Below are 12,783 nucleotides of genomic sequence, written 5' to 3'. Positions count from 1 at the left end.
AATAGATTGAAATATACTAAAAAGGATTCAAAGCCTCCTAAAAAGGACTCATATATATTAAGTTTATTTTATTATCTCCTAAAAAAGTCTATCATTTCATAAGGAACTTTTATATTAGTACATCATGTTGTGGATATCATTCCCACTAGGGCTTTAGTGCATAATTATCTTTCTATGGTTTTTTCATCTATTTTTTACATGTTTCAAAATAAAGATAGATATTGAGAGTTGTTTTAAATGCCTTTAAGGGATGATGGACACCCATAACTTCACTTGGTGCCTATTGTCACACTATACCTCATGCCCCCTTTCATTCCTTTGGTCTCAAGTTCCCTTGTTTCTCATTTAATTTGTCTCGAGCACCTTTAATTTTCCATTATTTCTTTTTTCTTTGACATATGCTTAGGTTACATGGGATGCAATAGATATGAAATAAAAACTAATTGTGGTTGCTAATTGATATTCTAGTCCAAATCTAAAATTCATGAACCTTTAAAACTTATAGTCATTATCCTTGGATGCTTCTCCCCTCTTCCCTATCTCCATAAACATTTCCATTTTCCCCTCAAATTTTTCTATACTTTTATTTTTTTTTATTCTTGTCTAGAACCTATTTAGTAGCTCTCGTTGTAGCACAAGAAGGAGAACATAGCCAAAAGGTAATGGAGTTTTTATATTTGACACTCACCAACAATGGCTACTTTGAATGTTTTGAACACATTTAAGGGATGATGCATGACCATATCTTGATGTATTTCTCATATTAAGACTACCACTATTGTCCCTTATATTTATTTTCAAGTGTCTTGGGCTTAGGCTATGAGATGCGATAGATATGAGATACAAACTAATTATGGTTGTTAGTTGACTTTGTAGTCCAAACTAGTTAGCTTGCTATTTTAAGGTAACTAGGGAAAACTAGCTGAAAAATATTTCTCAAATCAAGTAGAGAAGGTACATGAAAGAAGGTAGATGAAAGCTTTGATGATGCCTATGGGATCAAATTCTTGTTTAAGATTGATTTATTAATCATGATAACAAGAGGGGATTCTATAAAAGGAATTCTAATTTGAAAGACATATTTCTAAGTGCAAAGAAGTTAGCTAAGGGAATTGAATAGGAATTAAATGATGCCCAATTTATTTACATAATTCAAGATGGATAAAGACTACTTTCAAGCCTAAAACTAATGTTTGAAACCATTGAAATTGGGTTGCAATAGACATCATATGCCTTTGAAGATAATATTCCCTTAATTCTATAAATAATTTTTTCCATGAGTGTCCTACTATGCACCAAGCATGGAGGTTTACAACATATCTTAGAAATGGTTGTTGCAACAAATTTAATTAATGATAAGAATCACTTATTCCTAACATGTACCTTTGGAATACATGTCTCTTGTTTATTGTATTCAATTATCTATACTGAGGTGATACAAAATAATATATAGTCAAATTCATCTTTCAAAAATGTAAGTGGGTCAATTAGGAAACTAGAGGGGAAAAGTAAAAGGCATGGCTAGTATGAAATAATAAATTTAACATAAAAATAGGAAATAGTGTAAGGTAAATCTAATGACAAGGCTCATATAATTAAAGAGACTACCATATGCTCTAGTACCCTCTTCACAATGACAGTTGCATCAATAGAGAAAATTATCTCTACCAAATATATTTCAAGCCACATCAAATTGTACCACCAATACAACTTAGATGGACCCTAAAATCAGTATTGGTAGATAAATTTTAATTGTAATTAGTTATGCTATTTAAATTGTCTTAATCTTGGGTATTTATGTGAGTTTATAAATTGCATGAGTTTGGTCTCTTGCAATTACGTCAGTGCATTTGGTATCATTTTGAGAGCTCTATTGTAATCTTCTATTTTTCTACTAGAAGTTTAATTTAATGTATAAAATACAAATGTTTGGTCCACTGTTGATAGCTATCATCATTTCTTGTCATTACTCATTCCCATGTGGAAGCTCCCATGATATAGAGCACCAAATTTACATTTAACATTAGTGAACATATGTTAAAATCTGAATATTAATTTACCTCTTTTATAAAAATTTGCAACAAGCTATTAAGATTAAGATTTCCAAAGCATAAAAAGCATAAACATTTGGGATTCAAATTATGCTGCCCAAAACTACCAATATACTATGGTTTGGGATCCAAGAGATTATTTATCTTTGATAAGAGAAATCCAAAAGCATGAGTTTGGATCCTTAACTCTTGAAACATCAAATGAGGACTTAAGACATGTTTTGGATGAAAATATGTTAGCTCAATGCTTCTATATTTACTAATACTGGAAGTTTCACAGCTAGCTTACCCAAGAGAGCTCTAGGGTTTCATGAATGTAAGTTATTAGAGCATCATCATCAGCTAAAGAAAGTAAATCAGATCGAAGTAAATTCTATATTTTTACTAGAATAATGTAGTGCCTACCCCTAGTTTACATTTTCCTAGCTACATTGTTGCTATCATTGCTGAATTTTGTTGGGCCAATTTTACGTTTGATGGTTAGTAGCATTGTTTTGAAATTATCAGATATTGTGTTTTAGATTCAGTTGATATATGATGAGATTACTTGGACTCTACAGTTCATGTATGCATGATGATTACTACATTATTCTTAGTTATTCATGATGTTTAGCTAGATGGATTATTATATGTTTTGTCTTATGGATGCTTACCCCATACTGCATGTGTATGGTGTTCGTGTTTGTTTTCTTTATGTATGGTGTTTCTAACATGGTTAAGGAAGGGAATCATAGTCACCTACTAGTCAGGATCTACACGATGCACCACTTCTTTCCATTGCCTATTTAGCTTAGCATATATATATTGTGTATGTACATGCATGGATTATATGCAAGTTGTAGGTACTAGGTATCGACTTCTCTGAATTGCCAGGATGAGCATACCCTATCGCATTATCTCATGGTAAGAGAGGGGAGATAAGTTCTCCATATAAGGCTTATTCTTAGTAGACTTCTTCACCCTAGAGTCTAGAACTTCCTCTACTTCCAACTTGGTGTTTGTAGGTGTTGCAATAGGTTCAAGATAAGCAAGAACATTTGGATTGACTAGGGGTAGATCCCCTTTTTATGTCACAAGGTCTTGCACATTAAAAATAGGGGATATGCAAAAATATGAAGGTAACTCAACCTTGTGGGCATTTTCTCCATACTTTGCTAATATCTTGCAAGGCCCTACTCTCTTCATATATAGCTTAGTGGGAATTTCTTTTTGAAGCCTTTCCTTGTTTAAATAGACCATCACATAGTCCCCAACAACAAACTGAACATCCTTCTTTTTGTTATCCACCTTGGCTTTGAGTTTTAGAGTGTTGTCTTGAATTATTTTCTTGACTTGTTCTTGGATTTCCTTCATGGTTTGGAAAATGTTTTCAGATTGGTCACTTCTCAGATCCATGTCTCCAAGAGATCTTAGTTCACATACACCCCTTCGATGCATTTCATAAACTATCTCAAAAGGACTCTTACTAGTGGTATTGTTCTTGCTATCATTATAGGCATATTTTTCTTGTGAAATTATAACATCCCAACTTTGACCATATTCTTTAGTTAGGCACCTTAGAAGGTTTAATAAGATCTTGTTAACAACTTTAGTTTGACCATCAGTTTGGGGATGGTAAGCTAAACCAAAAAAACATGTTTGTACCAATCTTTTTCCACAAGGTTTTCCAAAAATGGCTCATAAATTTAACATCCCTATATAATAAAATACTTAATGGTAGTCCATGAATTTTTACAACCTCCTTAAAAAAAAAGGGGGCAATAACACTAGCATTATTAGTTGTCCTACATGGAATCAAATGCCACATTTTTCTTAATCTATCAACAACAAAATAGATTCTATCATACCCTTTCTTGGTTCTTGGTAAACCTATAACAAAGTCCATACTTACACAATCCCATGACCTATTTGGAATTGGTAGAGGCTGATATAGACCTTCATTGCTGATTCCTCCTTTGGCCTTCATACACACCATGTACTACTCCACATACTGGGTTACATCCCTTGCTAGTTTTGGCCAATGGCAAAACCTTTGCACTAACTCTATAGTTTCGCCGATACCAAAATGACAACTTAGGCAGCCATTATGCTTCTCTTGAATTAGGTTCTCTCTCATGGAACCCCTTGGCACACACAACTAATTACCCTTGAATAAAAAGTCATTTTTCAAGGTATATTCTAAAAAAATTGATATAAAAATGAATTTCAAAATCCCTGCATACTTTTTAGGCTTTAGCAAAGTCCTCATCTTCTTTGTAGAGGTTCTAAAAACTCTCTAATCCAATGCTTTGGAGTTGAATATCTTTAGCTATCATAATCCTCCTACTTAGTGCATCTGCCACTTTGTTAAATTGTCCCTTCTTATGCTTGATTACAAAGGTAAAGGCCTACAAATACTCCATCCACTTCAAGTGTTTGTTTCTTAGCTTCTCTTGAGTATTGATGTACCTAAGAGCTAGTTTATCTATAAACACAAAAATTTCTTTGGGCAAAAAATAATGTCTCTACTTCATAAGGCACTAAACTAAGGCATAAAGCTCTATGTCATAGGATGAGTACTTCTTTTTGGACTCATTGAGTTTCTCACTATAAAAAGCCATTGGTCTACCTTCTTGACTCAAAAAACCACCTACTACTAAGCCACTTGCATCACATTCTAAGGTGAATAATTTCTAAAATCTATCCAATTGTAGGATAGGTTGAGTAGCTACTTGTTTCTTCAACATCTCAAAAGACTTTTCAGCTTCTAAGGTCCACTTAAACTTATACTTCAATCCACCCTTTATGGTTTCCAATAAAGCTTCACAAATACCACTAAAATTGAGACAATCCATGGAAACTTCTTACCTTACTAGATGGGGTAGGTGTTGACAAATCTAGTATAGCAACAACCTTCTCCTTGTCCATCTTTAGTGTGCCTTGAGGCACCACAAAGCCTAGGTACACAAGTTCCTCCTTGAAGAATTCACACTTCTCAAGATTTATGGCTAGCTTCTCCTCATGAAGCCTCTTCAAAACTACCTCAACATGCTTGATATGCTCTTCTCTATTCATGCAAAACATTAGTACATCATCCAGATATACCAATCCTTGAGCACTTATTTCATGAGTCTGATGAATGTGCTAGGAGCATTGGAAAGACCAAATGACATTACAATCCATTCATAAACACCATCAGTAGTCTTAAATGCTATTTTCCATTCATCTCCCTCCTTTATCCTTGTTTGGTGATAACCACTCTTTAGGTCTAGCTTTATAAAGTACTTAGCCCCTCCAAGACAATCCATGAGGTCTTTAATCCTAGGTATGGGAAACCTAAACTTGACTGTAATCCTATTTATGGCTCTAGAATTTGTACATAATCTCCATTTTCCCCCCTTTTTAGATGCCAACACAATAGGAACTGAACACGGGCTTATGCTCTTTTGTATCAAGCCTTGATCCATCAACTCTTGGACTTGTCTTGCTACTTCTAAGTTCTAATCTAGAGTCAATTTGTATGTTTCTTTATTAGGAAAGGAAGCACCTAGAACAAAGTCAATTTGATGACTAATAACTCTCCTAGGAGGTAGAGTAGTTGCAGCACCATCACTCACTATGTCCTTGTAATTTTTGAGCAAAATTTGAACTTCATTTGGTAAGGGTTCCTTGGTTGTATTCTCCTTTTCTTTAGAATTCAGCACCACTACAAAACTTTGGCATTACTCATCCTTGAGGTCTTTAACAAACTCTTTCCCACTACAAAACAACACACTAGGCAAATTTTCTTGTGTTTCCTCCCCTTCCAACAAGGACTGAATTTTGAAGGTTGTGCTCCATTTCTTGAAATTTATGGCATTTTACCTACCATCATATGTGACTTCTCTATCAAATTGTTAGGGACTACCTAGCAAAAGATGATAAGCATCCATAGGCAAAACATCACATACAATTTTGTCCTTGTATCTTGCTATGGAGAATTCCACCCGAGCTTGATCATTCACCAAGATGCTTTGTCCCTTGTTAAGACAAGTGACCTTGTAAGGGTTTTCATGAGGTATCTTATAAAATTTCAAATTAATAACAACCTCCTCTAATATTACATTATTAGTAGAACCAGAATCAACCACTACTTTGTATACTTTTCCTAGGATTTTACATTTTATCCTAAACAATTCCCTCCTATGTTTAGGTTCATTAGGAGTTGATTGTTTGATCAGCACTCTCCTAAACATGAGGTTCTCACCTTTTTTAGACTCAATATGGTCTACATAAGATTCCTTGCTACAATCCTCTTACACATATGTCATTCTCTTGTCCTAATTTGAGAAAGAAGGCTTCTTCGTGCATCTATTAGATGGATGACCTGAGTGACCATAGTTGTAACATTTCATACTTGCAAAGTATGAATTAGATCTTCTTGATCCTCTCCCTCTACTTGATCCTCCTTGGTTGCCTCTTCTGTCATGTCCCCTTTTCAAATAATTAAAAAAGAAAATCTTTGCTAAGGCAGGCAGGCCCAAGAAAGTGAAGTTTCAGAAAAAGGGGGTTAATCTTTGGAAACCGTTGGACTAATAAATGAAAATTATTATCAAAATAAGTTTTATAAACCTCTCTTGGATGTGAGTTATATAGTTAAGCCCTCTTTTAAGGGGTTTGGAGGCATTTTGGGCTGATTCGAGAACTTGATTTTTGCTCATTCTTTGTTATTCTTCAGAGGCTGCCAAACCTGTGGAGAAGGAGACCCAAGAATGGGAGTTTGCAGGTTTCCAAGGAGACCCAAGAATGGGAGTTTTCAGGTTTCCAGGAAGGCTAAGGATGGGATTTTGAAGCCATTCCATGTGCATGCTCATACAGAGTTTGCCTTTGTGCTGAACAGTGTAGATTTGTGGGTTTTTGGGTGTGGTTTTTTGCATGAGTTTGGTGTTTTCAGTTGAGCATTTCATATCAGTTTTGGTTGCTGCTGTATTTCAGAATTTAAGCTGTTAAAATAGAGCTGAATATATTTATTGGGACATGATTAAACTTCTAAGATAGTTTAGTAGTGTTTTTGTGGTGTTTCCGGGCATTTTTGTGTTAATTTCGGGAGCCCGATGAGCATAGTTTTTGTCCTACATTTGTGAGCTGTTTTGTAAAGGCTATATAGATCTAGAAATGAAATTTTATAGGCTTTTATGCTGCTCAAATTTCTGTAAAAATTTCTACTTTCAGATTTATTAATAACAGGTGAAGCTATGAAGCTTTTTGGCACTATTTTCGACATACCCGATTTGGGGTTTCTTAAGAAATTTGGTGGATCTTTGTGATATCAGTTGTTTGATCTTAAAGATCTGATTAAAGGTTGGAAATATCATAAAAAATCAGAAAAGGTACATTTTAGTTGTATCAGAGCCATGATCTTGCCAGCCTGAGGGTTTGTAGAAGTTGCAAGTCAGTTTTGACAACTACCCAGATCTTGCATGTCAGTTTTGACAACTACCCAGATTTTGCATGTCATAATTTATGGTTGCATGTTTCTTCTAATCAGATGCATGTTAAAATTTATGGTTACATTCTACTTCTAATCATTTTCATGTTAGTTCTTGGTGAATTTGGTGGTTGTAGAAGTTTGCATTTCAGTTTTGACAAGTACCCAGATCTTGCATGTTAGTTTTGACAACTACCCAGATCTTGCATGTCATAATTTGGTGGTTGCATGTTGCTTCTAATCAGTTGCATGTCCAAATATATGGTTTCATGCTACTTCTAATAATTTGCATGTTAGTTCTTGGTGAATTTGGTGGTTGTATAAGTTTGCATGTCAGTTTTGACAACTACCCAGATCTTGCATGTCAGTTTTGACAACTATCCAGATCTTGCATGTCATAATTTGGTGGTTGCATGTTGCTTCTAATCAGTTGCATGTCCAAATCTATGGTTGCATGCTACTTCTAATCATTTTCATGTTAGTTCTTGGTGCTTGAAGAAGTTATATCCTATTGGGGTTACACTCTACTTTATCCAGAATGGACAGGTATAGTACAGAGTCTCAGAGGGAACAATCTTGGACAATTGATAGCCATAGTCAAAATAGTAGAAAGGATGGTTATTTAGACATTCAAGATAAACTTATGAAAATAAGCCATGACATGTCTAAATAGTTGGTTGAGCACCACCATATAAATGACATGTTATCTGACCCAGCTAAGGTGGATAAGTTGACTGGATTTCTATTTGGCAGATTTTCTCACAGGACAGATGACACAATTCCCAAGAAATTTCATGAGGAGTTTGAGAAATTAGCTGATAGCCAGGTAGAGGTCTCAGATTCTACTCTGCCATAGGAGGTGGTGGGAAAGGATATCACACAGATTGATAGTAACAGTCAACTTGATACTCAAATTGAGACAATTGTTTATAGGTCGTCAAAGGGTGATGCCACAGGTATTCAAGATGGTATAGTTACAACAGGTAGTGACTACAGTGTAGTGGGTTCAGATGATGATTATGAGGATGTTGTTGTGCAGGATGGTGAGATACCTGGTAGAGATGAGCAGACATTGAGCATTCATGACTTTGCTGAGAAAGAGTACCAGGCACAGTTAGATGCTTCATCACATGAGGTTGAGGCTGGTAGTACTTCACATGATTTGTCCAGCCAGCTGAAGGTGAACCAAGATAGTATTGTGACTTCATTATCTCATCATGACAGGTATGTGGAGTTAGTTGGTATTGGTCATATTACTCAGGTGAGGAGTTTTCTTGAGTTACCAGTTGATTCTAGTTTATGGATATGGACTCGAGATTGTTATATTGGCATTTGGGATTCAGTTGATTGGAGATCTTTAACACTTTTTGGTAGCAGTGTTTGTTTGGGTGCTATCATGGATTTGATTAGCAGATTACACGGTGTTGTCTTTTCTTGTGCCAGTATCTTGTTTGATGTTGGTATTAGTTTTTATACACCAATGTTGGGCTTTGTTCATATATCTAGTTGACCATACTTGCTGGAATGTGTTGATGATATTTCATATTTGGCAGTGTGTATAGATGAGTCCCAGGATCATATTGGCATTGATGACATCCAGGAGGATGCATTGGGCAGTTTTGAAGACTTAGTTTCCTTGGGTATAGAGGAGTTGGACAGCAATGCTAATGTTTTTGATACTTTGTATGTTGATATGAGCTTTAGATTTGATTCACAGGATATGGATGGTAATACTCTAGAGACTAGTAACTTTGAGGACACTCCTTCAGACAGTGCATCAGAGGAGGTTTGTAGGAGACAGTCAAGCCAGTGCCATCATGTGTCTAATCAGTTGAGAGTTAGTGACCAAGACATTGCTATCACTTGCCAACATTTTGATGCTGCTCGTCAGTTGTTAGCAGTTTATGGATGGGGTTCTCCTACTAGTGATGAGCAAGGAGGAAGTTATCTTTCCTTGACAGAGATCCACTCTTTATGGGAGGCTATTCAGATTTTGAGACAAAATTATATGCAGTTGGTAGCCGATAGAGATTATCTTATGGAGTGGGGTAGTACAGCATATGATGCATTGTTGGCCAAGGAAGATGAGGTGAGTGAGCTTACTGAGCAGCTTGAGGTGACTTCTGAGATTCTTGAGAGTACACAGTTGGCTCTCAAGGAGTCACAGTTTCATTTGGCTAAGGTGACCATGGAGTTAGAGCGACTACAGTCTTTACCTAATTCTATATAGTCACAAACTGTGGTGTTTGGTGATCCGAGGATGTCCATGGCCGAGATTGTTAGAGATAGTGGAGATGGGGATGCATCCATCCTTGATACTAACATTGGCATATCAGGTTGATTCCCACTAGAGTCAGGTTCAATTGAGTTGGGTGCTATAGCAAATTTTTGTGGTGTGCTAACATGGTGGTGACCTCTAGTACTAATGGCACGAAGACTAGAGATTTTGTATCAAAGACCATGTGTGATGTTGGTGAGCTAATAGTTGGCATGATTCCTACTAGTAATACTACTCCCTTTGCAATGTCTTCAGAGGTAGTAGTCAGTTCCAACTTGGTTAATGATCGATTGCAGTTAGTTACATCTGGATTACAGTCTGAGCCACTGACTGAGATTGGTGCATTCTATCAGCATTACACTGTGAGGTATGCTCATCTATCTACCTTTGATGACCATGTTGATGAGATGATGATACAGAGATGTACTTTGGTTCCTAGTGCTTATCATCAGCTATGGGATAGTTTGATGCCTCGGGATGAGAGTTGTGATGGGCATGACATGGTGATAGGTCCTGCAATTGACAGGTTGATAATACATGACTTAGAGCAAGAGTTTTGGAGTGATGCTTTAGTAGGTGTTGTTATTGATTCTACTCCTTTGGCTATGACATCTCTTGATTTAGCTAGTGATCAGTCACAGTGGGTTGTATCACTTCCTCATGGTGAGCTATTGACTGAGGTTGGTTTTTTTTATCAACATTATATTGCAGGGTATGTACATTAGTTAGCATTTGATCCTTGTGCTAAGGAGTTGATGGCAGACAAATTTGGTTTGGATTCCATTTCTTACTCTTTATCTTGTAATGTCTTTTCACCATCAGCAGTGTATGGGAGTTATGGTTATGAGATAGTGGCCGATGATTTGCAGAGTTGTGTTGACTGCAAGAGTTGTACAGTGTGTGGATTCTCCATACTTGATACAGTTTCATTCGAGAGGGTTCACCATTCTTGCAGAGTTGGATTGTACATTCCATATAGGCCAGTGGGATGCGTTGATGGTATTTATTGTGTTGGTAGTTTGATTTGTCCACTTTACTTGGGTTCTGATGTTCTAAGAGTTTGTGCCTCATGGGTTTTTGATTGTGGTAGTGGTGATTTCAGATTTTGGTTGAGCTATAATTTTCAATTTGATTATGGATTCCTCTTGGTCATATTGTAGAGGATATTGCAGGAGCCTGTGTTAATTGGTAGTAGTATAGTTCATGACTACATTTGGGATCCAGGTGGATTGATTGGTTTATTGTTTAGCCATTGCTTGAGGACAAGCAATGATTGGGAGGGGAGGACTTGTCATGTCCCCTTTTCAAATAATTAAAAAAGAAAATCTTTGCTAAGGCAGGCAGGGCCAAGAAAGTGAAGTTTTGGAAAAAGGGGGTTAATCTTTGGAAACCGTTGGACTAATAAATGAAAATTATTATTAAAATAAGTTTCATTAACCTCTCTTGGACGTGAGTTATAGTTATGCCCTCTTTTAAGGGGTTTGGAGGCATTTTGGGCTGATTCGAGAACTTGATTTTTGCTCATTCTTTGTTATTCTTCAGAGGCTGCCAAACCTGTGGAGAAGGAGACCCAAGAACGGGAGTTTGCAGGTTTCCAGGGAGACCCAAGAACAGGAGTTTGCAGGTTTCGAGGAAGGCTAAGGATGGGAGTTTGAAGCCATTCCATGTGCATGCTCATATAGAGTTTGCCTTTGTGCTGAACAGTGTAGATTTGTGGGTTTTTGGGTGTGGTTTTTTGCATGAGTTTGGTGTTTTCAGTTGAGCATTTCATATCAGTTTTGGTTGCTACTATATTTCAGACTTTAATCTGTTAAAATAGAGGTGAATATATGTATTGGGATGTGATTAAACTTCTGAGATAGTTTATTAGTGTTTTTGTGGTGTTTCCGGGTATTTTTGTGTTAATTTTGGGAGCCCGATGAGCATATTTTTTGTCCTACATTTGTGAGCTATTTTGTAAAGGCTATATAGATCTAGAAATGACATTTTATAGGCTTTTATGCTGCTCAAATTTCTGTAAAAATTTCTACTTTCAGATTTATTAATAACAGGTGAAGCTGTGAAACTTTTTGGCACTATTTTCGGCATACCCGATTTGGGGTTTCTTAAGAAATTTGCTGGATCTTTGTGATATCAGTTGTTTGATCTTAAAGATCTGATTAAAGGTTGGAAATATCATACAAAATTAGAAAAGGGACATTTCATCTTCCTTTTTTGTAACCATCTCTTGAGGAGTTATCACTAGCTTGCTCTGTGGACTTCATTTCACCTTGATTTTTCTGCTCACTACCTCAACCCTGGTAGCTTCCTCTTTTTCCTCTTTGATTTTTTCCCTTCCTCTATCTTCGAAGTTAGAATCTCCTAGCCTTTTATTCTTTTCCTCTACCTTTAGAGCTAGCTAATGGAATCCTTGAACTATGGTAGGTGCCCACAAACTGAACTCCTCTTGGACATTCCACTTCAAGCCACCTAGATATCTTGCCACCTTGATTGGTTCATCTTCTTGCTACTTGGATCTCAAACATAACTTCTAAAATTATTTAGTATAAGAGGTCACATCTAGGTCTTTTTTCTTCATTCCTTTCCTTCTCTTATGGAGCTAAATTTCAAAGTCTTTAGGCAGAAAGTTCTCCTTCACTTTAGTGACCATAGCCTTCTAGTTAGGTATAGGAGTCCTACCCATGCTAATTCTTTCATCTTGTACATATTTCCACCATGTTAGAGCTGAGCCTCTAAGCCTTCACTTAGAAAATTTAACCTTTTGTGCCTCAGATACCCCCTCAGACTCAAAATAGTTCTCCATGCCATCCGTCCAGTCCATGAATGCATCTATGTCCATCTTTCCACTAAAAAATGGTACACCTTCCAAAGATTTTTCTCCTAGGGCTTTGATAGCCTTCAAGAAGGGCTCTTCATTCAAGATAGGGTTAGGTTTAGGTACTACATCCTCCTCTGCTATCTCCTTACCCCTTTTAGATTTTTTTTCTTCTTTTCTCCTAGTTGCTTCA

Source organism: Cupressus sempervirens, chromosome 1 (assembly GCF_028749045.1).
Source record: "Cupressus sempervirens isolate cs-2001-9-10 chromosome 1, ASM2874904v1, whole genome shotgun sequence".
NCBI classification, from domain to species: domain Eukaryota; kingdom Viridiplantae; phylum Streptophyta; class Pinopsida; order Cupressales; family Cupressaceae; genus Cupressus; species Cupressus sempervirens.
This window is presented reverse-complemented; position numbering follows the sequence as displayed.